The 16,302-nt window shown below is 50.5% G+C and overlaps 1 pseudogene; it reads left to right on the top strand.

Annotated features, from left to right (window-relative positions):
• LOC119181187 (uncharacterized) overlaps nucleotides 1-16,302 on the top strand; it is a 146,013-nt pseudogene that overhangs the window by 34,817 nt on the left and 94,894 nt on the right.

Raw genomic sequence — 16,302 nt, forward strand, 5'->3', positions numbered from 1 at the left:
GACTTGTAAATGACGGTAATGTCATATTCTTGAAGGCTCAGGCTCTATCGTGCGAGGCGACCTGAAGGGTCCTTCATGATGGCTAGCCAACACAATGCGTGGTGGTCGCTCACAACTTTGAAGGGCCTGCCGTAGAGGTAGGGGCGAAATTTCGACGTAACCCAGATGATGGCGAGGCACTCCTTTTCTGTTGTGGAATAATTTGCTTCTGCTTTGGATAGCGATCGGCTGGCGTAACTAATAACCCTTTCAAGTCCGTCAGCCCTCTGCACAAGAACGGCGCCAAGACCTACGCTGCTTGCGTCAGTATGTATTTCTGTCTCGGCGAATTCGTCGAAATGGGCAAGTAACGGAGGCGTCTGGAGGCGATGTTTAAGCTCCTGGAAAGCGTGTTCCTGCGGCGTTTCCCACTTAAACTCCACGTCGGCCTTGGTAAGGTTAGTGAGAGGATCGGCGATGCGGGCGAAGTTTTTCACGAACCGCCTATAATAGGCACACAGGCCCAGAAATCGGCGCACGGCTTTCTTGTCAGTGGGCGGCGGGAAGTCGGCGATGGCGGCTGTTTTCCGTGAATCGGGACGAACTCCAGACTTGCTGATAACGTGCCCCAGAAAGAAAAGCTCCTCATACGCAAATCTGCACTTTTCTGGCTTCAGTGTGAGTCCGGAAGTCTTGATGGCTTGAAGTACAGCTTCAAGGCGCCGAAGATGCTCGTCGAAACTCGAGGAAAACACGACGACGTCGTCCAAGTACACAAGGCAAGTCTGCCACTTCAATCCTGCCAGTACTGTATCCATAACGCGTTGAAAAGTTGCAGGCGCTCAGCAAAGGCCGAAGGGCATCACCTTAAACTCGAAGAGGCAGTCCGGTGTTATAAACGCCGTCTTCTCTCGCTCTCTTTCGTCGACTTCGATTTGCCAATAGCCAGTCTTGAGGTCCATTGACGAAAAGTACTTGGCGTTATGGAGCCGATCAAGTGCGTCGTCTATTCGTGGGAGAGGATACACGTCCTTTCTTGTGATTTTGTTCAGGCGGCGATAATCGACGCAGAAACGTAGGGTCCCATCCTTTTTCTTCACTAACACCACGGGGGATGCCCATGGACTCTTGGACGGCTGGATAATGTCATCCCGCAGCATTTCATCAACTTGTCTCTTTATGGCCTCACGTTCTTGCGTCGAAACCCTGTACGGACTCTGACGGAGTGGTCTGGCATTTTCTTCGGTTATAATGCGATGTTTCGTGATTGGGGTCTGCCGAATTTTCGATGACGACGAAAAGCAATCTTCGTATTGCAGGAGCAGGGCCTTGAGCTGTTCTTGCTTATCGTTCGGAAGTCTGGGATTGACGTCGAAAGCTATGGGAGGGGCTTGGGTCCTCTGAGCAGGTTCCGCAGAATCGGTGAGGGCGAAAGCACTGGTGGCTTCGACAATTTCTTCGATGTATGCGACCGTTGTTCCTTTGTTCACATGTTTGTACTCATTGCTGAAATTCGTGAGCATAACCGTTGCTTTGCCTCCCCGCAGCTCTGCTATCCCTCTTGCGACGCAAATATTTCGGGTGACCAACAGATGCTGACTGCCTTCAACGACGCCTTCCAAGTCAGGTGATTTAGGAGCGCCGATTGAAATAGTGACGCTTGAGCGAGGCGGAATGGTGACTTGTTCTTCCAGCACATTCAAGGCATGGTGTTCTGACGGCGTGCGCGGCGGTAGTGCTTCTTCTGTGGATAACGTTATCGACTTTGTTTTTAGGTTGATGACAGCACCATGGAGGCATAAGAAGTCCATGCCAAGGATGACATCTCTCGAGCAACGCTGTAGGACTACGAAGTCTGTAGGATAAATATGGCCGTAAAGGTGACTCTCGCTGTGCAGATTCCTGCAGGCGTTACGAGATGACCTCCAGCTGGGCGGATTTCAGGGCCTTTCCAAGCTGTCCTAACTTTCTTTAACTTCGCGGCGAACGACCCACTGATAACAGAATAGTCAGCTCCAGTATCGACGAGAGCAGTCACACTGTGGCCGTCGATAAGAACGTCGAGGTCGCTAGTTCGCCGTCTCGCATTATGTTAGGGCGTGGCGTCGGGTCACGGCTGCGTCGGCTTGTTCCGCTGCTTTCATGTTGCGTCGTCAGGCCACCTTCGGTAAGTGAGCTTTCGCCGTCAGGGCTTTGCCTGGTTGGCGTTGTGTTCGGAAAGCTCCGTCGCGGCGTCGTCGTCGTCGGAGGATCTTCGGTAGTTCGTCGCACAGCAACCGCACCTCCACCGGTTGCTGCCCTTAGTTTCCCGGATACGGGCTAAGAGACCGGCCCCGCGTTGGGCCGGAGTACTGCCGGGGGTGCGGTGACATGCGGCGGCTGGGCGATGGCGAACGGGAAGGACTTCGTGGTCTCCATTGAGTTTCTGTCAGGTAGTCGGCGATGTCACGTGGCCGTTCCCCTGGCTGCGGACGTGGTGCATCGACGGCGAAGTCACGCAGTCCCATCTGTCGGTACTGGCGACGGCGGTAAGTGTGCCCCGCCTCGCCGCAGTGGTAGCACAGTGGGCGGTGGTCAGGGGTGCGCCAGACGTCGGTTTTCCTCGGCGCACTGCGCTGGCCCGCTGGCGAACGGTAGGTCGTCGGTGGGGGTTGTGGCGGCGGTGGTGTCTGGCGACGGAAGTGCGACGGGGCGGCGTTTCGGCGTGGACGGGGACGAGCGTTGTGGCACACTGCAGCGGCGTAGCTCATAGTTTCTGGCTCGGGCAGTGGTGTTTGGGGAATTCGAAGCGATTGCCGAACTTCTTCTCACACAATGTCGGCGATCGAATCCACTTGAGGTTGCGCCGAAGGCAATAGTTTGCGCAGCTCTTCCCGCACGATCGCTCGGATTGTTTCACGCAGGTTGTCGGAGTCACTCGCTTGAGCAGCAGCGCATTCTGGAGTCAGGCGACGATTATACTGTCTGGTGCGCATGTCCAGGGTTTTTTCGATGGTGGTCGCTTCGGCTACAAACTCTTGGACGGTTTTCGGTGGGTTTCTCATCAGTCCCGCAAAGAGCTCCTGTTTGACCCCTCGCATGAGGAAACGAACTTTTTTCTCCTCAGGCATGTCTGGGTCAGCGTGACGGAATAGTCGGGTCATTTCTTCTGTGAAAATGGCGACATTTTCATTTGGTAGCTGAACCCGGGTCTCTGATAAAGCAGCGGCCCTCTCTTTGCGAGCGACGCTCGCGAACGTTCGCAGGAATGCGCCGCAGAAAACATCCCACGTTCGGAGCGTGGACTCCCGATTTTCGAGCCAGGTCCTTGCGGTGTCTTCCAAATAAAAGAACACACGACGCAGCTTTTCGTCATGGTTCCAGCGGTTGAGGGCGGCCACACGGTCGTATGTTTCTAGCCAGGACTTCGGGTCTTCGAACGATGACCCATGGAAAATTGGTGGTTCCCTGGGTTGATGCATGACCATCGTGGGCTGGGACGCTGCGGTTGTCATTGTCGCTGCAGTCGCAGTCATGGCCTTGGTCTTCCGCGCCTTGTCTTGCAGAAGCCCGTACTCCGGGGGTAGCCCTTGCTGTCGGCGGCTTGTTCGCTGCTCTTGGTTGGCGTTGGTATCTTCTCCGCGACGTGGGCTGGGTTCACGGCTTGACGGGGGCGTCCGGTACATGAACGAAGCAGCACCTCCACCAGATGTCACGGGGTCGTGACGTGGCCGAAGACAGGAGACTTCATGTTGGGATTTAACTGTTTATTTGGGCGAACCTGTGCCCGGTAAAAGGAAAGTCCAATTACAGCAGCAGTCTCGCACAGATAGCAGTCTCGGACTGATAGCGGCGAACAGAGCGTCGGCCTTCGATCAACAACTACTGGCAAGCGGCGAAGCGCGTCGGCATTTATGCTCTTGCCATCGAATGTATGTTCTAGCGTTATCGCTGGCGGTGGCGTAGGTTCCAGAACAATCTGTACCGTTCGCACAGTGGGCGTGATCTTATCTAAATGATCTACTACAGTCCGGAACCTTCTGGAAAACTGCAGGCGCGGTTTGCGCTGAGAATCGTGTGGTGTTTTGGGACGATAACGAAAACTTGGGAAATGGAACGGGGCAATATTAAGAACGGGTGAGGTTGGTGGTGCGAGCATCATTGCAGTCTTTGCTAATTTTTATTTGTTTTTTTTTGTTCACGCATGTATTGTTTTAACATGTTTTAACAGCAATGTTGTCGACTTCCGTTCGACAACATTGCTGGTCGGTGGCTACGCCCCTCAAGGGCCACGTTTGCAGGCCTCAGCTCAGCGTCTGATCCCGAGCGTCAACGACAGTGTCCGGCTCGTGCTGCCTCGCTTGTGCAGCCGCCCTCGCCGACGCGCATGTTCCGTCCGGGACCACGCACCCTCAACTTTTCCGCACGTGACAGCACCCATAAAAAGCACCGTGACATCACCGCTGCTTGCAGTGGACTCGGTGGCACGGTCGATACGACACCAACTCACCGCACACCATTATTACTTGCGCAGGTAACAAATTGTTTTGTCTTGTTTACTAAAACCACTAGTTTCATGGCCTCTTAGTGCTGCCGGGCCCACACGGAGCATTTGCTATTCTTTGCGATTGTGTGAATATCACCCTCTTGATACAGTGTAGCGATGTTGAGCTAAACCCAGGACCTGCCACTCGTGCTTCTGCCAGTGATGAACACTCTGAACACTCTAAAAAGCGGTCAGTCAATACTACTCGACGAAATAAAAAGTATTCGAGAAGAACAGTCTGATAACGATAAAATGCTCGATGACATAAAAGAGAGAGACTTAAGAAAATTGAAGGGGAGGGACAATCCCTGACAGCAATCAAAGCTGATATAAAGAGTGTTGATTGATATGTGAGGTTTAGCGTCGTAAAACCACCATGTGATTATGAGAGATGCCGTAGTGGAGGGCTCCGGAAATTTCGACCACGTAGGGTTCTTTAACGCGCACCCAAATCTGAGCACACGGGCCTACAACATTTGCGCCTCCATCGGAAATGCAGCCGCCGCAGCTGAGATTCGAACCCGCACCCTGCGGGTCGATATAAAAAGTGTGCATGAGCTTGCAGAGGCACATGCGCATCACATTGAAAAAAATAACTGCACGAACAGATGACGCCGAAGCAAGGCGAAATACCTTGGTGTTCTACGGGATTGATGATCAGTCAAACGAGAATTGGACAAAATCCCGGGAAAAAAATTATCAGGTTTTCAAGAAATCACCTCAAATTAACTATTTCCCCGAGAGACATAGAACGCGCACACAGGCTTGGAATATATTCACCTAATAAATCTAGAAAAATTTTGGTAAAGTTCACTCATTTTAATGATAAAGAAACAAATACTTTTTTAGCAGAGATAACAAACACCCGATCATTAATGTTGCGCAAGATTTCTGTCTAGCTACTCGACTAGCCAGAAAAAAAACTGGTTGAATTAAAAAAACACACATAATTTTTCCAGCTGCCTTCGTCACAACAAGCTTGTAGCAGGCAAGAACACTTACGTGTATGACCCAGTTGGGCAACAGGTCGTTCTTCACGCCCCGTAGCAGTTAGCCAGTGGTCGCCCTAAAAGTGCTAAGGACTATTTTTCGTTTCTTTTTACTAACATCAGAAGCATATTACCAAAGCGTGATATCTTAGCCCGCTTAATTGATTCTTCCGATTCGAACGTTATAGTACTAACTGAAACGTGGCTCAACTCTTCAATCAATAGCGTTGACGCATTTCCTTCTCACCCTGATTTCAGTGTTTTTCGTACTGACCGTGACAGCCGGCGTGGCGGTGGCGTGCTCATTGCTATTCACAGAGACCTTAACTACTTCCGCATCAATATACCTACCGCACTTGAAATGGTGTTTGTGTGCTGTAAAGCCGCTCATCCGCACGCAATCTTAGGAGCATGCTATCGCCCGCCAGATCCCGACAGCACGATCATTCCCATGTTTCATGACGCGCTAGAATCCCCGAAGACTCAATTTCGTAATTCCACACTTGTCTTACTCAGCGACTTTAATTTTCTGAACATAGATTGGTCTGATCTCGTCTTCGTGACATCAAAACAAAACATTGAAAGCAACTTTGTCGATACATGTTTAACGTTTTTCCTAACTCATATTGTTAATGCAACAACAAGGCAATCCGAAAATCAGCCACTATACTTGATCTCGTATTAATGACCCATCCTGACAGAATCACCTCAATTTCATACCTCAGTGGAATCAGGGATCATAAGGTCATTCATGGTTTGTTCCAATGTAGACTGAACCGGCCCACGAAAGCAAGCAAAAAGTTCACCTTACACGATAAGGGCGACTATATCAGCTTCAATAAAGAATTAGAAATATCCTCCCAATTGTTATTCAAAACTTTTAATGAAAATTTGTCACAACAAATTGGTTAATGTTTAAATCCCAATGCATGAGCTGATCGGTGCTTACATCCGAGCCATCGAAATTCGTGAACGTAGCACTTCCCGCTAGTTTAATCTTGAACCTAAAGGGCTTAAAAAACAAGAAGCGACAATTTCGCTCCACAAAAAGCACTAACAGTGCCGTGGCGTGGCAAAAATATCGAGCCACAGAAAAACTGTCGTGATCTGCTGTGGATAAAGCGAAACGACTCTTTAATGAAACAATCTTGCCCAATTTATTTCGCACAAACCAAAACAGTTTTGGAAGGTGATTAACCCACGACACGAAAATAAATGCATATCAATATTGGATGATACTCGACAGCCTATCGCCAATAATGAAGTAGCTGAAGCATTAAACCTTACTTTTTCTTCTGTTTTTACTAGAGGACCAATTAACCTCCCTGATGCATCTCCCCTCAACTACCCTCCGATGGCCGTTGTGATATTTTCATCTAAGGCATCCAGAATAAAAGTTTATCCAAGAAAAAATAAAAGTGTATCCAATCCAATCCAATCAAATCCAGAAAATCATCGAATAGTTATAACTTACTTCATCCTGTGGCATCGATGGCATCAATGCTAAGGTGCTTAAAAACACCAAAGAGATCACCAGTGTTATTCTTTCTCATATATTCCAGCAATCGCCCTCATCCGGCATTGTTCCTCATGACTGGAAAGTGGGCAAGATCGTTCCAGTTCCAAAACCAGGTTCATCTAGTTACTGACCCATATTTTTGAGCAGTGTCTGTTCAAGAATAATGGAACATATAATTCATTCAAAGATTGCTAAATTCCTCGTCTCAGTCAAGTTTTTTCACCCTTACCAACATGGAATCCAAAAAGGACTCTCATGCGATACTCAGCTTGCAATATTCATTCATGACTTAAAAGCGCAAGTGTAGACCTTAACATACCAGTTGATGCCATTTTTATAGATTTCGAGAAAGCTTTTGAGAAAGTTCCCCACAACCGCTGACTACTAAAGCTCTCTCAATTAAACCTTAACTGACTTGTCTACAATTGGATTAAAGACTTTCTCACTAACCGTCAGCAATTCGTAGAAGCTAATGATACTTCCTCATCCCTTTCTAACTTCATTTCCGGTGTACCACAGGGTACAGTTCTGGGCCCTCTCTTCTTCTTAATTTACATAAATGACTTACCCGATAATATTTCATCTAACATTCACCTCTTTGCTGACGACTGCATAATATACCGACCCATTACAAACGTTTCAGATAGAGTTACCCTCCAGCGTGACCTACTAAAACTTGGCGAGTGGTGCAGTAAATGGCTCATGGTTTTAAGTACTAATATTGCCGCGAACCATGCATTGGGTTTGTTTATTTGAGTTTTGTTTTTTTCGGCCTGGCTGCGCCGGCCTGTGCTATCGCTGTTTTCACAGCGTTTCGAACAAACGCTACCACAGCGTTTCGAACAAACGCCATCGAACAACGCTTCAAGCGTTGTTCGATAGAAACAACGCTTCAAGCGTTGTTTGTTGGAGGCGCTGTTCGAACGAACAGCGTTTCTAACAAACGCTATCACGGCGTTCTCGATACAATTCGACTATTCGAGAAACCCTCGCGCCGAGGCATATAAATTTCCGCACAGCCGATGCCGCGTCATTCGATCGCCGACGCTCACTAGCGTGCCCGTCGTTTTGCTGGCCGCTGCTTCGCCGCCTATGTATTTTTTCATTTGTTAGGGGAGCACAGGTTCGCTCCAATAAACTTGTTTTCCTCATAGACAACTGCCTGCATCGTCCTTTGCTGCGTGACATCTGGTGGAGGAGCGGGGTACATGAACCCTAAGCCATTGCCAAGCCGAGAAGCACGCCCAACTCGTGTCAGCCGCCGACCGCAAGGCCTTCAGCCAGAGTTTGGACTGCTCCCGATAAAAAAAGGAAAGAAGACGTAAAAACCACGATGATCAACGCAGGCACCATGACCAGTGCTACCAACCCTCCCGTCGTTCTGCAACAACCTCGTGAGCCCCCATCATTCCGAGGATCTCCTGGTGAAGACCCGGAAGAGTGGCTGGAGAAGCTGGAGCGCATCCGCATCTTTAACAGGTGGGATGACGAAGAAACGTTTTGTCATGTCTTCTTCTATTTGGAGGATGCAGCTCGAACGTGGTTTGAAAACCATGAAGGCTCCCTAACCGACTGGACTGTCTTTAAGAGCGAATTCCTCAAAACATTCGCTACGGTTGTGCGGAAAGAACGAGCCGTCCTTTTGTTGGAGACGCGAATGCAACACCCTAACGAAGGTGTTGTACTGTTCGCTGAGGAGATGAAGATGCTGTTCCGGAGAGCTGACCCCGAAATGGCAGAAGAGAAGAAGGTGCGCTTTCTGATGCGGGGAGTTACACAAGAGCTCTTCACTGGACTCATCCGCAACCCCCCTAAGACCGTCGCTGAGTTCGTCACCGAGGCTTCGATGATCGAGAGGACCTTGGATATGCGTTCGCGGCAATACGATAGACCACTCAACACCCTTTTGGTGAACTCGGTAAACGCCCCTGGATTGGCGACGGAATACTTGCGGGAGACCATCCGCGCCGTCGTTCGCGAGGAACTGAGGAAATTGTTCCAAGCAACGCCGCAGCCCCAAGTCGCCTCCTTCACTGACGTCGTTCGCGAGGAGGTTCAGCAAGCACTGGGGAATTCCACGCCGTCGGAAGCATCTTGCGAACCACAAGCGATGACCTACTCCGCTGCTGCTCGTTGACCCCGACCCGTCCCAACCCGTTATCAAGTGGCCCCGCCAAACCGCCGCCCAATGTCGCCCGCCCGACCCCCTGTAACCGCCCGAAACCAGGCGCCCAGGAAGACCGAGTTGTGGCGAACGCCAGATAATCGTCCGCTGTGCTACCACTGCGGAGAGGCCGACCACGTCTACCGCCGCTGCTCGTACAAGAGGCTGGGTTTGCGTGGGTTCTCCGTCGACGCACCCCGCCCGCGAGCCGGCCAGCGCCCATTTGAGATCGAAGAATACCTGTCGAACACCAGCCGTGGACCATCCCGTTTCAACCGTTCGCCGTCGCCCTACCCGTACCGATCCCCCAACCGTCGCAGCCATGCTGACTTCGCCCGTGGAAGGTCCCCAGCCCACGAGGGGGAAACTAAAAGCAGCAACGTCTGGAGGTGAAGTTGCACAACGGCGAGAAAATGAAAACCCTCCAACGACGCAAGCCCGAGACTCACGACATGCCCTCATCCCGACGACCCGACGACACCCTGACGAGACCCCCGAAAACGACGACAGCTACGCTGCGCGACGCGTACCCGAAATGACGAAACCTGCCGCTGAGAAGACGACGATGACGACGCATAGTGCCCGACCATCAACACGTGCAAGCCGCGATACGACGCCCCGACGCACCCGAAATTCGAGGAAAGCGGCATCCGACGTACAGTTGTCCATCGACGGCCTTGACGTAGTCGCCCTCATAGACACGGGAGCCGACTACTCGGTCATAAGCGGGTCATTCGCGTCCAAGCTAAAGAAAGTTACGACCAGATGGGACGGTCCGCACATACGCACAGCAGGAGGCCACCTCGTGACCCCAAGTGGAATGTGCACATCGCGCGTCACCATAGACGGCACTACGTACCCTTCGGAGTTCGTCATTTTGCCTAACTGCTCCCGCGACGTAATTGTCGGAATGGACTCTTTGACGAACAATGGCGCAGTAATTGATCTGCAGACCAGGTCGATAACGTTTTCTTCCGATCACTCCACGGCGCCGCAGCCGAACCTCGGACACCGTGCTGCTGTAAGGATCGCCGACGATCACGTCACCCTGCCACCCCGCGCAAGCTTGATGATCGCCGTCTATGGTGACGGTGCTGCTCCTGACGTCGACGCTATTGTAAAGACTGACCAAAGGTTGCTTCTAGACCGCGCTGTGTCTGTCGCAAGAGGCATTGCGCGGCGCGGTTTAAGCAACGCAGATCCCACGTTTTGGTCACCAATTTCACCGAGGAGTATCAGCATCTAAACAAGGGCGCTGCAATTGCGTTCCTCGAAGAAAAGCAAGAAGCGAGTCAAGTGATCGCGGTCGCCATCTTTGAACGCGCACGCGCAGATGCTTTCAGGCTGCCACGTCCTTTCGACGTGAACCCGGCGCTGTCGCAAGAAAATCGGGACAGATTACTGGAGGTGCTCTGTCGCTACAGCGAGTGTTTTTCCTCGAACTCGAAGTTACGTCGCGAAGCACCGGATAATAATCGAAGATGGAGTCCGCCCTACCAGACAGTCACCGTACCGCGTTTCTTCACACGAGCGCGAATCCATCCGGACTCAAGTTGATGACATGCTCAGCGACGACACAATACAACCATAAAAAGTCCGTGGGCTGCGCTGGTTGTACTCGTGAAGAAAAAAGATGGCACTTTAAGATTCTGCGTTGACTACTGGAGACTAAACAAAATCACCAAAAAGGACGTGTACCCCCTGCCACGAATCGACGACGCCCTCGACCACCTCTGCCACGCCAAGTACTTCTCATCCATGGATCTGAAGACTGGCTACTGGCAAATTGAAGTGGACGAGAGAGACCGAGAGAAGACTGCATTTATAACCCCGGACGGTCTGTACGAGTTGAAGGTGATGCCGTTTGAGCTGTGCACGGCGCCCGCAACGTTTCAGAGAGTCGTGGACACTGTGCTAGAAGGCCTGAAGTGGCACACTTGCCTCGTATACCTCGACGACGTTGTCGTATTCGCCTGGACTTTCGACGAACACCTCACAAGGTTGGAATCTGTACTCGAGGCCATTCGTACGTCGGGGTTAACGCTGAAGCCTGAGAAGTGCCGTTTCGCGTACGAGGAACTCAAGTTCTTGGGTCACGTCGTGAACGCCGCGGGAGTCCTACCTGACCCGGCAAAAAGATCAGCCATTGCGAACTTCCCAAGGCCGAAAGATAAGAAGGGAGTGCGAAGGTTTCTCGGACTGTGCGCATACTACCGGCGCTTCGTCGCAAACTTCGCACGCATTGCAGAGCCACTCACGCGCCTGACGAAAGAAAGCACCCCTTTCAGCTGGGAAAACGACCAAGAAAAGGCATTCTGCGAGCTGCAACAACGCCTGCAAAACCCGCCCGTGCTCGCTCATTTCGACGAAAACGCCGAAACGGAAATGCACACGGACGCCAGTGATATGGGTTTGGGTGCCGTCCTCGTCCAAAAGCAAAGCGGTTACGAAAAGGTAATCGCCTATGCAAGCCGTGGTCTGTCGAAGGAGGAGAGAAACTACTCTGCCTCCGAGAAAGAGTGCCTGGCTATCATATGGGCCATTTCGAAATTTCGCCCATACGTCTATGGTAGACCGTTTAAGGTTGTGACAGACTATCATGCGCTGTGTTGGCTCGCCAATTTGAAGGACCCCTCTGGCCGTCTTGGGTGGTGGAGCTTGCGCCTGCAAGAGTGACGTTACAATATTCTACAAATCCGGCAGGAAACACTCCGACGCCGACTGCCTGTCCCGCGCCCCATCGACCCACCACCCCAGGACTCCGATGAAGACAGCGCGTTCTTCGGAGTCGTGACAGAGAGCGACCTAGCCGCCCAGCAGCGTGCCGACCCTGACCTCCGTGCCATGATCGACTACCTCGGAGGGCGCAACGTCGCCGCGCCTAGGGCGTTCAAGCGCAACTTTTCAGCATTCAGCCTCAAAAACTCCATCCTAGTGAAGAAGAATTTCAACCCCGGAACGAGAACGAATTATCTACTTGTCATCCCCGCAGACCTTCGTGACGAAATTTTGGAAGCGTGCCACGACGACCCGTCTTCCGGACATCTCGGAACAGCTCGCACGATTACTAAAATCAAGGCGAAATACTTCTGGCCCCGCCTTACATCCAATGTCACCCACTACGTCCGGAGCTGCCGTGACTGCCAGCGACGAAAAACACCACCGACGAGACCAGCCGGACTTCTGCAGCCGATCGCCGTCCCAACGAGGCCCTTCCAACAGATCGGAATGTACCTTCTGGGCCCGTTCCCTAAATCCCGATCCACGAACAAATGTATTGTCGTAGCGACAGACTACATGACGCGCTACGCAAAGACCACCGCTCTTTCTAGGGGAACTGCACAAGAAGTTGCAAAGTTCTTTATTAACCAAATTGTGCTGCGACATGGAGCCCCTGAGGTCCTAATCACAGACCGCGGAACGACCTTCACTGCGGAGCTCATGCAAGGAATCTTACGCTACAGCAACAGAGAACACCGAAGAACGATGGCGTACCACCCCCAAACGAATGGACTAACGGAACGGCTCAATAAGACAATCGCGGATATGCTGTCTATGTACGTCGACGTTGAATATAAGACGTGGGACGAAGTCCTCCCGTACGTCAGGTTTGCGTACAACACGGCTATTCAAGAAACCACGCAGATGACACCGTTCGGGCTCGTCTACGGAAGACGGCCGACTACGATGCTCGACGCCATGCTTCCGCACGTAGAAGACGACGACCTCAACGCCGACGTCCAAGGATACCTCCAACGTGCGGAGGAAGCCCGACAGCTCGCTCGAGCTTGTATAACGGACCAGCAACTGGTGGCGGACGCTACAATCTCCGACGCCGAGACGCCGAGTACCATCCTGGAGATCGTGTGTGGGTTTGGACTCCCATTCGACGACGTGGACTCAGTGAGAAACTTCTACGATGCTATTTCGGACCCTACCAGATTCTACGACGTGTTGGCGAACTAACGTACGAAGGGATCCCCGATGGAGACTCCCGTACATCACGACGACGCACGCGGCCCGAAGTCGTCCATGTGGTTCGCTTGAAACCTTCCTACGGACGATGACGAACTTTTATTTTAATTTGTGTGGACTGTCATGCTAGCATCGGGTCGATGCAAATGCCGCGAACCATGCATTGGGTCATGCCGCGAACCATGCATTGGGTTTGTTTATTTGAGTTTTGTTTTTTTCGGCCTGGCTGCGCCGGCCTGTGCTATCGCTGTTTTCACAGCGTTTCGAACAAACGCTACCACAGCGTTTCGAACAAACGCCATCGAACAACGCTTCAAGCGTTGTTTGTTGGAGGCGCTGTTCGAACAAACAGCGTTTCTAACAAACGCTATCACGGCGTTCTCGATACAATTCGACTATTCGAGAAACCCTCGCGCCGAGGGATATAAATTCCCGCACAGCCGATGCCGCGTCATTCGATCGCCGACGCTCACTAGCGTGCCCGTCGTTTTGCTGGCCGCTGCTTCGCCGCCTGTGTATTTTTTCAGTTGTTAGGGGAGCACAGGTTCGCTCCAATAAACTTCTTTTCCTCATAGACAACTGCCTGCATCGTCCTTTGCTTCGTGACATCTGAAAAAAAAAACACAAATAAACAAACCCAATGCATGGTTCGCGGCAATATAACTGCATTTGTTTCATTCCACAGACGCCAGAACTTTGCCACTGCTAACTATATAATAATTGACTGCACAGTTTCTTCGCTCAGCTGTATTAAATTTTTGATGTAAACATTTCACAGTATCTAAACTGGTCTTCTCATGTAAGTAAAATAGTTAACAATGTTAACAAAGCACTTGGTTATTTTTGTCGTAACATACATCTTGCCCCTCCTTCAGTAAAATTATTAGCCTACAAAACTCTAATTCGCCCAAAACTAGAATACGCATCCGCCATTTGGGACCTACCATAAAGTAACCTAAGTAAATCCATTGAACTAATTCAAAACCGTGCAGTTAGATTCATCTATTCTAACTACTCATATCACACCAGTGTTACGACCTTTAAAAGTAAAGCAGTATTACCTAACCTTGATCTAGGTCGTAAGATTTCTAGACTTTCATTGTACCACAAAATCTATCATGCGGTTCATTATAACTCCCCCATTCAGCCAGCCCATCGGACTTCAGGCCGCACCAGTCACCACAAGGCCGTCTACCCCCCTCCTGCTTGCACCACAGCCTACCATCATTTCTTCTTCCCTCAGGCAGCCAGGGACTAGAACGATCTTCCCTCAAGTGTCGTCGACCATTTCAACATAGATACATTTAGGAATACCATAGAATCGTTGTTTTGCTAAATATTTATTGTTTGTCCACTCCCTCATGTAAAGCCCTCGAAGGTCTTTGAGGGATAATAAATAAATAAATAAATAAATAAATAAATAAATAAATAAACACTTGCGTCTTCTCATTGACCTCTCGTCAGCCTGACTTGTAATGATCCTTTCCACAGGCCCTTTATTATTTGATGTTTGATGAATCTCGCAGACTTGGCTATATTGATTATGACCAAGTGTTTTGTAAATTAAAGGCGAAACGCAAAAGGACACGAAAAATTTAAATGCAGCTGGCTTCATTGGTGTCTCTGGCACACGCGTCAGGAATAGAGATTTCCATGGTTTATCGAAGTTTGGATGACAGAAAGGCGCACTGCAACGTAGCCACAGAAAACTTTTTTATGTCGCTCAGTGCACCATCACCTGACGAGGTAACTGGCAGGTTGCTTCAAAATACTGACGTGTCACCGCAATGCTCTAGATGGTTAGCACTTGATAAACGATGCCCAAGGGCGAGTGCTGACGGCGTTAGCCCGTCTAACTACCAAACAACTTCTCTGCCTTCCTGAATAACACGCATGGCCTGTGACAGTACGAGAGTATTTACCTAACAACGGATGAGAATGGCCGTACGTGTTCGCACTTAACAAAACAGCCGGCAATGCAGTAGTTGTGGCCTTCGGAGATCACAGGCTTCGTAAGAACACTACAATAAACTTGTTTCCATCCATCGTAAGTAAACTTTGCAGACGCACTGGGTTGTTGCCCCCTAAGGATGATTGAGCGGCGCCTCCGGATATTAATTAAGTCCTTTGCCTGCCTGCCAGCCTGCACTGGGGTTTCATGCATGTGCGTCCGGTCAGTCACACGTGAACTGGGCAAAAACATTTATTCCGTTGTCCACCTTGTCCTTCGCGGCAAGCAAAGCTTGGCAGCAAGGACACTTTCACTTTTGACAACACCAGGCTGGGCATTGCAATCGAGAAAATGCAGTAGGTCCAACAACAGTAATCCGCACTTCACAGTGAGAAACTTTATGGCGCACACACTCAGATGAAGCTGTGGCGCGGTGGATGGCCGCGCTAGCTCCAACCTACAGTGTCAACTGGGTATTCAGCAATCACATGAAGCAGCGACGACACAGAGTCTCCGGTCCTCTTTGGGGGCGGCCTAGGCCATGGCCACGATTTTGTCAGAGTTTTCACCACCAACGCACATCGCAGGCACCTACCATCTTGCACTGCTTACCTTTGGCAGCCGCAGCGCCCATGGCGACCGCTGTTATTAAGATATTTGTAATATCTGTTTAATTGACAAATATAGGCTATATAATTGACTCATCATACACCTGCTTACTAAAATTTTTTTACGTTGAACGCATTATACATTAATAATTTACACATTTACCTATCTTTATATAATAATTTTCAAAGTGACGTCACTTTCGTGCGGTGCAAGAGCCACTTCTGTGTTCCACGGAAGAAGGAAAGGTAGGAGAGGGCAACGTTTCTAGACTAGGTAAGTTGCTAAACTCCCCGCGTGAGACTACTCGCCACTCGGCGCCGGGACAGCTTCCGGTTTGGTGGCACTGGCGGCGCAACAAGCTTCCGCTGCAGACGAAAACGCGCAGTCGTCGTGGCAAGACGCCGTGGCGGCCGTTCTGAAAGAGCTTTGCCAACAGTATATTATAGAGATTTGTTGTGCTGCCGCAGAAACTTAATACTGCGTAATATTCAGTGGTGTAAGGCAAATACAGTATAAATATGGTTTTCTGAACTGCCCAGAATAAACAATGCTTGATATATATAGCATAACATACATGAGTCCTTCGGTTAG

Source organism: Rhipicephalus microplus, unplaced genomic scaffold, assembly GCF_043290135.1.
Source record: "Rhipicephalus microplus isolate Deutch F79 unplaced genomic scaffold, USDA_Rmic scaffold_14, whole genome shotgun sequence".
Classification (NCBI taxonomy): domain Eukaryota; kingdom Metazoa; phylum Arthropoda; class Arachnida; order Ixodida; family Ixodidae; genus Rhipicephalus; species Rhipicephalus microplus.